Raw genomic sequence first — 15,720 nt, 5'->3', positions numbered from 1 at the left:
GTGATGTGTTTTCATTATATTTTATAATCTCTTTTTTCATGGTCTTGAAATACAAAGGAAAATACTGTATTTATCATGCTGTACTTATGCAGTCAGTATCCCATTGTAAGGCTCATCAAGTCATCCGTAATTCATCGCCGTATTTAATAACCTTAAATGTACTGCATCAGCCTCTCCCCTTCAACTCATCTCTGTCTGTCTCTGTCTCTGTCTGTCTGTTTGTCTCTCTCTCTCTCTCTCTCTCTCTCGAGCGAGCGAGCGAGCGAAAAAAGGAAAAATAAGAGGAGTATTGATAAAGGATTTGATGTAGAGATAAGTTTCATAATACATAAGGAAGAAGGAAGTTAAAATGAAAGGCAGCCAAGAGTGTGTGTGACCTGAGGAGGAAGGCTAATTCTCAAGGGACAATATATTCTGGTGTGTTCTTACCTAATTGTACTTACCTAATTGTATCTTTACAGGAATGAGTCAAGCTCGTACTGTCCCGTGTCTTGAACCATATTTATCGTACATATCCTTAAATTTGTGAATTGTTTTGGCACACACTATTTCATTCGGTAGTGCATTCCATTGATCAATTGCTCTGTTTGGGAAACTGAATATCCTTACGTCTTTATCACCTCTCTTCTTATGCAGTTTTTTGCAGTGTCCTCTTGCTGATGCTTCTCCATGTGTTAAGTAATCATTTCTGTCTATTTTCTCCTTCCCTGATATGCACTTATATAGCATTATCATGTCACCTCTTTTCCTTCTCTCCTGTAGTGTTGGTAGATTCAGTTTATTTAGTCTTCCTTCGTAGCTTAGGTCCCTTAAGCTTGGTATGCATCTTGTAGCGGCCCTTTGAACTTTTTCAATCTTGTCTATGTGCTTTTTGAGATGAGGACTCCAGACTACTGATGCATATTCCAGGGTTGGTCTAATGAATGATGTTATTATCCTTCTTAGCATGCCTTCATTTATGTATGTGAATGTGTGTGTGTGTGTGTGTGTGTGTGTGTGTGTGTGTGTGTGTTGTGTGTGCGCGTGTGTGCGCGCGCCTCTCTCACTATCATACTCCAGGACTTGTACACTTTGTTCCACGTCAATAAAGTCATTATCGGTATATGCAATCCCTCCACATATATATATATATATATATATATATATATATATATATATATATATATATATATATATATATATATATATACTTTTTTGCTTACATTTTCTTGTGGTGTGTTTGGAGAGAGAGAGAGAGAGAGAGAGAGAGAGAGAGAGAGAGAGAGATCAACATAGGGAAGAAAGGGTTAAGGAGTGGCAAGTATGGACAGGTGGATCTTGTGACCTGTGATTCCCTTCAGCCCTCCATGACAATCCCCAGGGACGTGAGCGCAGTGTGAGCCTCAGAGAATGTTTGCCTTTGTTTCCTCTGTATTTTGCATCTTGACTCTTCACCTCACCTTCCAGCTGCTTTGTCTGCTTGTCCGACGGAATGCATTGCTTTTGGCTTGAGATGTATATTGTATGGCCATTCTAATGCTTTATTCTAAAATATAAACTTAGCAGACCTGCGTTCAATCGATCAAAAAAAAAAAAAAATCTTGACACAGGTGAACAATGTTTTCACAATGAGCGATGCTCCTGTTGGTGTTGGTTTAAGCCAGTTTATTCTCTCTCTCTCTCTCTCTCTCTCTCTCTCTCTGTACTGTATATATATATATATATATATATATATATATATATATATATATAATATATATATAAATATGTCTGAATGCATGCATGTACGCCCTCCGGAGCAACGCGGTAGGGGTGTGTGTGTGTGTGTGTGTGTGTGTGTGTGTGTGTCTGTGTGTGTGTGTGTGTGTGTGTGTGTGACCCTATAGAAACCGTACTCTCCCTACATACCAGTCTCCTCCCAACAGTGTTTTTCCCTCCTCCTTACCGATTTATTCTCCAAACGACTCATTACTATCCCCTGGTTGGCTTCCTATGTCTTCATATCGTCATCGATTGCATGAGTAGAATATAGTAACGGAGCAGAAGCAGAAATAAATCGGTCAGGAAGAGGTGTTAGGAAGCTTCCTAACAGTAAAATACCCCCGCTAATACCAATACACCGGTCCTGTATGAGACAGCCCTAGCGTGGTACCTTATAGATGAAATTGATACAGTATTATAGATGTAACTTTTCCTTTTCAGTCTTTCCTATGAAATTTCCATATCAGTTATTCCATGCCTATTGGTGGTTTTTCTCACCTTTTCCTGCCAGTTTTAACTGGAGGGTTTGGAGGCGGGGTGAACCTTCTTGCTTTACTATCTTTACCCTTCAGCATGTAGAGTTAGATCTCGTAGTCATGGTCTATTCTGTAACAAACAGCCTCGAAAGGACGATAAGGTCTGTTGCTGTTTGCTTTCCTTTGTACTCCTTTGTGTATTCAGTATGGACGGTGCGTCTTAGTGCCAAAGTGGAGACATGTGGAGATGTATGATATGAAGGAGAGAGAGAGAGAGAGAGAGAGAGAGAGAGAGAGGATGGGGAGGTGGCAATCACAGTGCTAAAAGATAGAATGACAAGACAGAAATAATGAGAGAGAGAGAGAGAGAGAGAGAGGAGGGGGGGGAGGCAAACACAATGCTAAAAGATAGAATGACAAGACAGAAATAATGAGAGAGAGAGAGAGAGAGAGAGAGAGAGAGAGAGAGAGAGAGAGAGAGAGAGAGAGAGAGTTTTCTTTCTCGTCTTCCTCTCCAAAAAACGAGGCTATAAATGTGCAGAATCTCTCTCTCTCTCTCTCTCTCTCTCTCTCTCTCTCAGAGTTGTTGGTGGGAAGTTGTGCCGGAGATTAACATAAGAGAGGACAACTGCAGTAGGCCGGTTGGCCCATGCTAGGCAGCTCCTAGAAGAGTAACTGAACTACTAGAATGAGATAAGGATAGCAAAGAAGAAGGCTCTCCCCCGCCCTCCAAACCCTCCAGCCGAAGCCGGCAGGAAAAAGTCAGAAAGAACACCAAGCAGTATAGAAAAACTGGCGTGGACATTTTACAGGAAAGTGTGAAAGGAGAATAGAGACTATCATAGTGTAACCTGAGAAGGGAAACGAATGAATTAGTACTGGTTATGAGATTTTTTTTCTATACCCATCCCTTATTTGTCATATGCTTATCTAGCCTATGCTTGAAACTCTCAATGGAAGAGGCAGCAACTACTTTACTAGGTAGCTTATTCCATTCATCTACTACTCTATTGCAAAACCAGTCTCTACCCTGTTCTTAACTAGCATTAGTAGGGCCACATTTGGACTGCGCAGTGCAGTTTTGGTGTCTTGCTGTGGAGTGGATGTTGATTCGTTGGAAAATGTGCAGAGAGGAGTGACAGGAATGATGCATGACGTCCGGAACCTGTCATGTGGGGGCGGACTGAGGAGACTGGGTCTGCATTCGCTGGAGAGGCGTGGAGTGGGGGGGGACTTGATTGAGGTGTTTGAGTGGATGAAGGGTGTAAATAGGGAAGATATCGGCAGGGTGCTTGAGGTGAGCATACAGGATGGAACTGGAAATGGTGGTTTCAAGCTAGACAGGTTCCGTTTCGGTGGGGAAATAGGTAGAAGTTGGTTTGCTAATGGAGTGGTGGACGAGTGGAGTAGGCTACCTAGTGGAGTCGTTGCTGCCTCTTCCATTGAGAGTTTCAAGCATAGGCTAGATAAGCATATGACTAATAAGGGGTGGATATAGAAAAAAGAAAATCTTATAACCAATACTAGTTCATAATTTTCCCTTTTCAGGTTACACTATGATAGTCTCTATTCTCCTTTCACACTTTCCTGTAAAATGTCCACGCCAGTTTTTCTATACGGCGTGGTGTTCTTTCTGACTTTTTCCTGCCGGCTTCGGCTGGAGGGTTTGGAGGGCGGGGGAGAGCCTTCTTCTTTGCTATCCTTATCTCATTCTAGTAGTTCAGTTACTCTTCTAGGAGCTGCCTAGCATGGGCTAACCGGCCTACTGCAGTTATCCTCTCTTCTTATGTTCTTATGTTCTTACAGACATGCATATAAATACGTGTATACATCCATACGTACACACAGGTAAAAATCAGGTGGAAAATTGACTAGCAAATATTTTTCTATTCCATCTATCCATACATACATACATAAACATACAGACATAAACCAACTCGATCTCTGTCTGCATCTGTGGTTTCTTTAATGCATCAGTCCTTACATAACCATCCAGCCTTCCATCTCTTCACCATCCATCAGATCAGCCATATACACACACACACACACACACACACACACACACACACACACAAACTCGTCAATACCCTTCAACCCGCAATAAAACTCACATGTCGAGCAAACAGTTCAACCTCCTCCTTTGCGGTATTGAGAGAGAGAGAGAGAGAGAGAGAGAGAGAGAGAGAGAGAGAGAGAGAGAGAGAGAGAGATGCAATTTGGATTTTTTGGTATAAGATGGATTGTTCTTTCGTCTCTCTCTCTCTCTCTCTCTCTCTCTCTCTCTCAGTCAGTCCATATATCTATCTATCTATCTATCTGTGTATAACTATTTGTCTATTAATCTACCTTTCTTCATTGTTTCTCACTTCTTCCTTCTTCGTTTATACTCTGGCTATTTCTTAATTTTTTTTCCCTTCTCTCTTCCCTCCCCCTCTCCCTCCTCCATACCTCCCTCTCCCTCCCTTAATCCCTCTTGTTGTCTTAATCTCTCTCCTCCTCCTCCTTGGCCTCCCTCTCTCTTTCACTTTCTCCTTCCTTCCTTTCTCTTCATTCTTTTCTTTTCTTTTCGTCTCCCTCTTTCATCCATCCTTTCTTCCTTCGGTAATTTGGTTTGCTGTTCTCATTCGTCTCCATAATCTCTCTCTCTCTCTCTCTCTCTCTCTCTCTCTCTCTCTCTCTCTCTCTCTCTCTCTCTCTCATTATTCCATTCTCCATTTCTTTCTTTTTCTTCCTTTCACCTCCTCCCAAACCTCCCTTTCTCACCTACCCTTCTCTCTCACACCCTTCCATTTCACCATCCCTCCATTTTGCCTCCTTCCCTCCACTACCCCTCCTTCCCTCCACTTCCTCCTCCTCTCCTTCCCTCCCCCCCCCTCCTAATCCTTCCCCCACCTCCCTAATCCCTCCCCCACCCGGTCAGTACCCAGAAATGAAAGGAATGTTACACAGACTCTATTTTCCTTTGGTGTACCTGAGATGTAAAGAAAAATGAGTGACAGGCCTAAACCATCAGAGAGAGAGAGAGAGAGAGAGAGAGAGAGAGAAGTACCGTGAACCATTTAGCATTCACATAAGAACATAAGAAGAGAGGATAACTGCAGTAGGCCGGTTGGCCCATACTAGGCAGCTCCTAGAAGAGTAACTGAACTACTAGAATGAGATAAGGATAGCAAAGAAGAAGGCTCTCCCCCGCCCTCCAAACCCTCCAGCTGAAGCCGGCAAGAAAAAGTCAGAAAGAACACCACGCAGTATAGAAAAACTGGCGTGGACATTTTACAGGAAAGTGTGAAAGGAGAATAGAGACTATCATAGTGTAACCTGAAAAGGAAAAATTATGAATTAGTATTGGTTATAAGATTTTCTTTTTTCTATATCCACCCCTTATTAGTCATATGCTTTTCTGGCCTATGCTTGAAACTCTCAATGGAAGAGGCAGCAACTACTTTACTAGGTAGCTTATTCCATTCGTCTACTACTCTATTACCAAACCAATTTCTACCGATTTCCTTACTGAAACGGAATTTTTCTAGTTTGAAACCATTATTTCTAGTTCTATCCTGTATGCTCACTTTAAGTACCTTGCTGATATCTCCCTTATTTATACCTTCATCCACTTAAACACCTCAATTAAGTCTCCCCTTACTCTACGCCTCTCTAGCGAATGCAGACTTAGTCTTTTCAGTCTGTCTTCATATGACAGGTTCCGGACGTCATGTATCATTTTAGTCATTCTTCTCTGTACATTTTCTAACGAATTAATATCCATTCTATAGTAAGGACACCAAAATTGTACTGCGTAGTCTAAATGTGGCCTTACTAATGCTAGATAAAGTTTCAGTATTACTTTAGATGATCTATGTGGCCTTACTAATGCTAGATAAAGTTTCATTATTACTTTAGATGATCTATGTGGCCTTACTAATGCTAGATAAAGTTTCATTATTACTTTAGATGATCTATTTCATTATTACTTTAGATGATCTATTTCATTATTACTTTAGACCCGACCACCACCACCCCCACTGTCCTAATCCCGGAGTTTAAACGTAGATTAGACCTCATTTGACCTTTGTTACGCCTCCGACGCTGAAGGGGACGCTGTAGGAGGGCAAGATTTATAGGGGGGGTGAAGCGAAAATGACCCTAGGGAAGACAAATTACTTGGAGGTGAAAAGACTGAAGGTGTTGAGATTGTAAAGTTTTGAGAGAGGGAGAGAGAGAGAGAGAGAGAGAGAGAGAGAGAGAGAGAGAGAGAGAGAGAGAGAGAGAGAGAGAAACATGACCAATTAAGAGAAACAGATAAAAGAAATACTGGGTTAACAGAGAGAGAGAGAGAGAGAGAGAGAGAGAGAGAGAGAGAGAGAGAGAGAGAGAGAGAGAGAGAGAGAGAGAGAGAGAGAAGGTCATTGGTGTGGACGTGAAAGCAAACAATGAGTGTGAAGTGGTGGACCTTATCTGGGGCCTCATCTGTGTGTGTGTGTGTGTGTGTGTGTGTGTGTGTGTGTGTGTGTGTGTGTGTGTGTGTGAGAGAGAGAGAGAGAGAGAGAGAGAGGAAGCAAAAGACTTTAACCTGCTGACGAAGCCACAGGTGAACGTGGGTTATCAGGAAGTGAGAGAGACAGACAGACAGACAGACAGACAGAGAATTAAGCAGTAAAATCTAAACAAATACTTTAATAATAATAATAACAACAATAATAATAATGCGTTTAAGTCTTTCAGCTAGATTTGTAAATGTATGTAGCGCTTTATGTATTTATGTAGCGGGTTTGTTTCTCCATAAATCCCATTACTGTAAATTAACGTTGATATTGTTGTAGTAATATTATTTTGGCAACTCACAAGGGAATATTATTATTGCTTAGGATACTCGCACATATTTGTAGACGCACACGTATACACACAAAGGCGTACACACAGGCATATTGTAATAGTGTACATATGATGAATTACACATACATTTTCTTCACACACACACACACACACACACACACACACACAGGTAAAACAGGTGAGGTAGGCAAGGTACACGTGGGTTATCAGGTAAATCTCAGGGGCGGTCTTCCTCCCCTGGGGTGTTGGGTGGGGGGAGGCCCTGGGGGTGTTTGGAAGGGGGTAGTTGAGGAGGAAGGAGGGATAAAGAGGGAGGGGGGGGAGAGAGGTGAAGTGGAGGGAGTGGAAGACAAAATGGGAGGTAGAGGTGGGGAGGAAGCTAGGGAAGGGAAGTGGGGAGAGATTGTGGGGGAGAGAGAGAAGGAGAAAATGTTATAGAACTACAGATAGATATATAGACAGATAGGTAGACGGATAGATAGATAGGTTTTAAAATAGCTAGATAGATAAATACTGTACAGTTTTCAAAATCTGACACTCTGAAATTACCCACAAAATTTGTACAAGTGGCACCATTGGATTGTCAAGGCCAACGTCAGTCGTCATCGCCGCGCGAGGGCAGCACATACAAGGTTGACTCCACGCTGCTTGCCTGTCACCATCACGCGAGGCTGATGCAGTGACATGGTGATTTTCAACACGTTGCGCGACATGTTGCGAACTTGATGCCCAGTGTGTACGGGGCTTAACATGGAGGCAACGCAAGAACAAGACAGAGAGAAAAAAACGAAAAGACAATGATCAGTATAAAGATTCGTCGAAGTTACATAAGGCTCCCCTCTATTTTATGGGAGTTTCCATTGTTGCAAGCCCCGCCCCCAATGCGGCGCCCATCAGTCTGCCTCTACCTATAACCCCCCCCCCATGCCAGCAGCCCAGAGTCAGTGAGCCTCAGTGTCGCTCTTGCCAGGGTTGGGTGTATATCTCCGACGGTTAGCCCATGGCGCCAAGCCGTCTACACTCGCATGATCGCATCTGCCACACCAACGGTTACCTTACCCTCTCCCTCGCCTTCAGTCACCTAATGTCGGGCAGGGGGTGTGTACGTGTGATGCCCAGCTCCGCGGTGCCTGGCTGTCTTCTTACCCATACCATACCAGGCTCATTGCAAATGAGAAATATGTTTCGCTCAGGGTGGGGGATGGAGAGAATTGAGAGGAGCATGTGTAGTTAAAAAGAGAGACAGACTGACAAATGAGGAAGTGCAGGAGCGTTGTGGTGTTAATGTGAACGTGATAGAAAGCGTTAGGAGAAAATACACTGAGGTGGTTTGGCCATGTGGAGAGGATGGAGAGCGAGAGACAAGCGAGGAGAGTGTATGTGAGTGAGGTGAAGGGGGGGAGGAGAGGGAGGGGAGGCCTAAGATGAGATGGAAGGATGGGATGGAGGTATGTGAGAGAGAGAGAGAGAGAGGGGTGAGCCAGTGGCGTATCCAGGAAATTTGCCAGGGGGGGGGGCAAACACTTGGAATATTTGCCCATAATATGTCACCACAAATTTTCCTAGATTTGATGTTTTATGTCATCAGAAATAAACTGACATCATTACTGTCGCATTTGTTCCAATGTCTTAAAGAAAAACTATCTTTTCCCCACATATTCACAGCTTTCTTGAAGTTACTTTAAGTTAATAGCTAATAATCCTTTCAGAGGACAAGTATGTAAAAACACTCAGTGCATAATGTTACCAGAGGTCTACTATTTCATTAGAGAGAAAATGGAAACACCAGCAATAAATTAGAAGGCACTGGAGTTGCCCTAGCAAAGACATCTCCATGTCACTAGTATCCTTGGTCATCAGGGTACTCTCGTAGATGGTAGTATTATCGATACCTGCATGCTAACTTCCCTCCGTTCTACCTCAAAATATTTATTTTTTCCTCGGTACCACAAATTTCTTGAGCACTTTTACTACTGAAAAAATGACTGTCAACGCTATACTCTTGGTGCATCATTTACCTGCTATCTTTATCTCTCTGTGCATATAAGGAATTACAGCTATTTTGCGTAATAACCTATGAAATTATAATGAATTATACCACACATCGGCACAGCAAGTACAGTCATGGACAGATGAGGCGAGGCAAATGTCAGATTTTCTCATTTCCCCCAGCCTGTCCTTCAGTCTTCGTTCACGACTCCTTTCCCCCACCCTCCCACCTCCCATCCAGTTAATCCCATCCCTCCCTTATCCCTGAGTCACTCAGTACTCTCTCTCTCTCTCTCTCTCTCTCTCTCAAAGGTTTTGTAAGGTGAATAATAACGTCAATGCAAAGTATACGTTTACTGATATAATTATTATAAAATAAATAAAGCATGTTAGTATAAAATAAATAAAGCATTTTAACACATTTAAAGATAACTGCAATTCGCGGGTAGACAAATGTAGCCAGCTTTTAAGCGGCGTCAGCATACACTCTGCCTCTCAACATTTGCTTTTCTCCTTTCTTCTCTCCCTTCCTAATCTACTCGGTCTGTCTGTCTATCTGTCTCAGTATCTGATTTCCTCCTTTCTTCTGTCCCTGTTACTTTCTCTTAACACCTTCCCTTATGTCTATATGCCTCTCTCTCTCTCTCTCTCTCTCTCTCTCTCTCTCTCTCTCTCTCTCTCTCTGAGGTTCTGTAGGGTGAATGATAATGTCAGTGCAAAGTATGATTTTATTGATATAATTATTATAAAATAAATATGTTATTATAAAATAAACAAAGCATTTTAACACATTTAAAGATAACTACAGTTCGCGGTTAGACAAATGTAGCCAGCTTTTAAGCTCGCGTCTGCATACACCCTGCCTCTCAACATTTGCCTTCCTCTCTCTCTCTCTCTCTCTCTCTCTCTCTCTCTCTCTCTCTCTCTCTCTCTCGATCAGTATCGTGTCCAACCTCCATTATTTCTAATCACTTCTTGCAGGCGGTTTGGCATAGAGCTGACATGATTATAGATTATGTGCTGTTTCCTGCGCATGACTTCCCATTCCCGTTGAGTATGCTGGAACAGATTTGCTGGCGTTCTCTCCATTTCCTGTTCCCAGGAATTGACAATGTTTCCCCACACATTTTCGATGGGATTTAAGTCACTTGACTTACTGGGCCAGGGCAAGAGGTCAACATCATTTCGTTCATCGAACCACCTCCTCACTATTCTTGCCGTGTGAACACTACAATTGTCCTGCATGAAGAGGATCTTCTCTGGGTAAGGGAGAGCATAGGCCCGTACTGAAGGAAGCATCACCTCTTCTAAAATTTCAAGGTAAGTATCAGCGGTGAATCTTCCCTCATTCCGAGCCAACTCCCCAGCACCATATAGATGGATCCACCCCCACACATTGCAAGTGACGTGGCCGCTCCTCCCCTCGTAAAAGATGTTCGCCTCGTTATATCTGTCGTAGGAAAACAATGATCAGTGCGGATGATCAAGTGATTAAGGATTAAGGTATCGATTGGTCTCTGCCGGGCTGGATATGGATTATATCCCAAACCACTGAAAGCCGAATATATTTCGAGTTATTTCATAAACGTCCCGAATGTCTGAATGATAATAATAATGATGATGATGATAATAATAATAATAATAATAATAACGATAATAATAATCATCATCCAATCCTACCTTGCTCCATGAGGAGCGTAGGAGCCCAGGGCTAGGCATGTTGGTCCTGACATTTAAGATGAGAGTGACAAGCCTCACAACCCTGAGTGGCATTATGTGCGCAATAACCCCAACCACCCCTTGAATATAAACCTTCACCGGTTCAATCTAATAATAATAATAATATAAAAGAAAATGGTTCTAATTGCGTATTTTATCTCTAAAACAATAACCGATAGATGTGATGATGGAAGAACATGTTTAAGGATTCAAAATAAATGCAGGTCTTACCTAGTGTTGGTCATCCTCCAGCAATGCACTTTCCCATGGCTACATGACGAGAAGGTCTTTTCGTCTGAGAAGATTACCCTAGCCCAGAAGTCGAGCCCTTCGTCACAGTATCGCTGGGCAAACTGAAGGCGGCGTTCTTTGTGGCTGTCCGTCATTTTTTCCTTAACAGCTGCAACGTGGCATCGAAAACCTGATGAATGAAGTCTTCTCCTCACTGTCCCGTCCGGCACCGTTAACTGCAACTGCCTTTTAACTTCACTGCTCTTAAGGAAAGGATTTCGGTTAACTGCTTCCACAATTCTTCTCTCTTCCTCTGCAGTAGTTTTCTTTGTTACTCCAGGCGACTTGCGCGCATCAACATTTCCTTCTTCTTCATATCGCCTCAACCAAAAATATACTGTCGTTCTTGATATTCCCAGGTGTCTTGCTATTTCTGAGGGGGTTGATCCACCCATGGCCATTCCTACGAAGAGTAAAATAATTGATGCCGAGACGTCTACAACAACTGGAGTGCGAACTGAATGAGATGTACATCCAGTGCAGGCTCCTTATATCTGGCCAGGAATCTGACATTTCCAATTCACACATATATGAAAATTTAAAAAGGTTGACAAAGCACGGTTGATTTTCCACCTCTAGAGACGTCACCTTGTGGAACTGTCATTTTCCCAGGGCCACACACACACACACACACACACACACACACACACACAACTATCTATCCGTCTACTTGTCTATTTCTACCTATATCTATCTGGCTTTTTCTGTAGATCGATTTATCTATCTATTTATATGTCTATCTATCTATCTATCTCTATCTATTTATCTATCTATCTATATACTATATATGAGAGAGGCAAATAGACATAGAGAGAGAGAGAGAGAGAGAGAAGGGGAGGGGTGGATGTAGGGAGTGAGGACAGGACAGGTGAGGTGAGGAATGGCTCCTAATCCCCAAGGAATAACCTACTCAGGTCATGAAGAGAGAACCTGTATTTTTTACACAGGAAAAATCATCAGAGAAATTACCAATATGCCGGGAATCGAACCCGGGACTCTCAGGTGAGAGCCAGGCACCATACCACTACACCACGACCAGGTAAAAGTCCACTTGGGACAAACCCTCGAGGAAGTGGAGTGAGCATCCTTACAGTGAAAGCAGCACTCAGTCTCGGATGTACAGTTGTCAGCAGAGTGACCTACAGTCGCACACTTGCCACACACGATGTTGGAAGCCCGACAAGCCTTTTCATGATGTCCATAGAGCTGACATTTTGAACAACGAAGGGGATTCGGGATGTACGGTCTTACATTTACAATTTCATATCCTACTTTGACATTTGTAGGTAGAAAAACTTTGCCAAAAGTGAGGACAACAGTGGCTGTCTTCGTCCTTACGCCTTCCTGATAACGAGTGATGAATCTGGCATCAATTACATCCTGGTGAGCAAGTTCCTGTATGATCTCTTCCTCACTCATCACCATGAGATCCCTGCAAGCGATAACACCCTTGCAGGAATTCATGGATGTTGGGATCTTGGCTTCGATATCATGGCAGTGAAACTTGCGCAGCTTTAGCAAGTCTTTAACCTGAGCTGAGTTGAATGTCTTTACTAGGAGGTCCCCATTTCCAAGTTTTTTTACTTGTTCCACCTCTCCCGCACAGTGGTCAATCACCTTCTTGACAATGAAGGGATTGAGCCTGGACAGGGGAGTGGAACCTAGTGCATGAAGCGTTGCGAAGGTCGCGTTATTTACAGGGATGTCAAGCGGGGAACGAGTCTGGCGTCCGTCAGTCTGGGGCCGGTCAGTCACGGTAGGGATGTCGTCAGGACTACCTCCCCCCCTGAAGGGGGGGAAGGCAGTAGGGGCGTCCGTCATAGCTACCACTTCCCCCGTGAAGGGGAAGTGGGAAGAGAGAGAAAAACGACCAAAGGGCAAAGTACCTGGGGAAGACCCACCTAGGCTGGTTTTACCCTCTCAAACCACTCTCGGGAGGACGCGCCTGTGTGTGACTCACACCCCAGAGCGATCAGTGGGGGGTACACTCCAGAGGTGAGTAAGCAAAGGCAATCTCAGTAATTAGATATAGACACCTACTATATCTACTAAGGCTAGGGAGGAAAATGAGGTCTAGCTAACCTAACTTTATTGAAAAACGCCCTAGTGGCGAGTAAAAGGAAAAAGCTAACGCCGGTGAGGCAACCCTGCGGCTAGAGGAGAGCTCAGAAACACGTCTTCCTTCTCCACGACTATTCATCAAAGTCCAGGAAGCAGCAAAGATAGCAAGAATATTAATACTCGAAGGAAGGCCAAAAGCAGAGTACAGGAACCAGTTTATGTCAACGTTTCGCCCACAAAGCTTCTTCAGGAACATCATTACTGGACAACACTCCACTCCTTAAACAGACCCAAGCCTGACTGGTAGTGCAGGATTGTGTACTTGTGTTCTGGTCACCATTCAGGCTTAGGTCAATTTAAATAGTGAAGCACTGTCTACTGGTGTTGTTCCTGAAGAAGTCTTGTGGCAGAATGTTGCAAGTGGGATTCTGTACTCTGCTTTTGGTCTTTCTCTATATACAGCAGCGAATACACCATAATTTTACTGTTTATCTTCCTTATGAAAGCTTACCCAGAATCCAGCTAAATGAAACGAGTATTTCCCCATCCAATTTTTATCCCATACTTCACACTCGGGACGATTTGCATCAGTATATGACCGATTCCCGCCTCAGTGTTACGAGTCCTTTGACGAAAGGTAATCGAATATTGTTTTTGCTGGGTTTTATGGGCCGGCTAAATGCCTCACACATAGTAAAGCCTCTAGTCATACAAGCCTCCGCACGCAACATACTGGTGAAGCACAAATGGTGATGGGTTTCTGTAGTGAGAATGATGCCAGATCCAATATTAACCCTCTGCAGTTCGGGACAGCTCTAGTATCACGCAAGTCTAATTGAATGTTGTTTGTGCTCAGTTGCAATATATGGACCAGGTTAATGTCTCTCACATTGGGAAGCCTTAAGTCTTACAAGGTTAGGCACGCAACAGAGAAGCACAAATGGTGATGGGTGTCTGTAGTGAGAGTGATACGTAAATGTGTTATAATGATTCATCCCGTCAGTCTGCAATATGAACCGACAGGGTGAACACATATGCAAGTATGTCCGTGAGCAAAAAGCCTCCAACACCTATCTGCCAGTTAAGGGAATGGAAGGTGCCATATGAACTAGTTTCTTGTGATAGCAATATGAAACACACAAGAGAAAGGTGTCAGAAGGAACGATACTCTCATTTGACAAGAGTGAGAAATACGGAAATTAGGACGCAAGGCTGGCAGAGAATTTTGACTCCACATGAAAATACTTAATATCAGGATTCTCTTTAAATGGCCGCCTTGGTTTGAGTTACCCTAAAAACAGATCACGAGACAAAAACGCTTTCACTGAGCGACCGTGGATCTCCAGCTGAAAGTATATTGATGGTTAAATAGTAGTGATATGTACGTTGGTCTGCTGTAACATCACATATTAGTTCTGTAGTGTGTTTTTATGAGCAAAGTGCAAACACCAGTAGATTACATGACCTCCCCCCCTTTCCTTGCGCGCGCACCCCCCGAATTCCTCGTCCAGCAGCGGTGGCAGCAACATCTCTCCTCATCATGGCCTCGTCTACTACTGCTCCAGCCTACGACCCGTTGAGGGGGGCTAATCATAGCAGTACTGAGCCTGAAGGAGGAGTGCAGACCATCACCATCACCGGCACCGTGAAGTGGTACAGCATCAGGGCGAAGTACGGGTTCATCCGGCGCCAGGACACTGGCGTCGATGTATTTGTGCATCGCTCAGCGATCGCTGCTACCTCTTCTCGGCGCCCCTCGCTCTCGTTACGCCAGGGCGAGACAGTGGAGTTCCACATTCACCAGACACCGAAGGGTCCCGAGGCTAGAGACGTCACTGGACCGGGAGGTGCAGCCGTGCAAGGCTTTGCCAATGCACGGCGGCGCCCCACGGCCCAGGGGCGCCAGCCTGGGGATCCCCGATGTCCTGAGGATGTGAATACCATTGTCGCCATGTGCATCGTGACGGCGAAGGCTTTCTGTGGCGATGACAAGGCAGCTATGCTCGTTCTAATCCCCGAAATCTTCGAGAAGAACTGGCTGCCAGGCCTTGTCATCCCTCAGAGCTTCGCTCGTGATGCTCTGCCAGCCCCTCGTCAGGAGCGTCACACCACCTCGCTGCAGCCTCCTAGACCCCGCACAACACCGCGGAAAAGGCTGCAGCTTGACGCTCCTCTTAACAGAGCGACTGCCTCCTCCTGCTCTACCTCTGCCCCGCCCATGGACACCGACACCGCCGACGATCACCGCCCGCCGTCAGCAGCTGAGGGAAGGGTCGCCTCTCCTGTCCTTTCCATCCTACAGGAAGAAAGCGACCACACCTCCCCCTCACCACCTGATGCTGTCGTGAACCTCCAGGCCACCGAGGAGGCATGTACCTCTCCCTCCCCACCACCGACATCGAACAAGAAGAGGAAGAGGAAGAAACAGCCTAAACCACCGCCACCTGCCGAGATAGATCCTGAAGGCACTACTCCACACGCTTCTGAACCTGACCTCAGCTATAACGACACCCTCAGCAAGGCAGAAATTTCCAACATCGTAAAGTCGGCCTTTAATCCCGACATTCTCCTAGGCCGTCTAAAACAGACAGACGTATCCTTATTTTCCAAA

Source organism: Coenobita brevimanus, unplaced genomic scaffold (genome assembly GCF_032717465.1).
Source record: "Coenobita brevimanus isolate Jiangsu-jjx unplaced genomic scaffold, ASM3271746v2 jjx.HiC_scaffold_2780, whole genome shotgun sequence".
Classification (NCBI taxonomy): domain Eukaryota; kingdom Metazoa; phylum Arthropoda; class Malacostraca; order Decapoda; family Coenobitidae; genus Coenobita; species Coenobita brevimanus.
The sequence above is the reverse complement of the archived record's forward strand: the minus strand, read 5'-3'. Positions refer to the sequence as shown.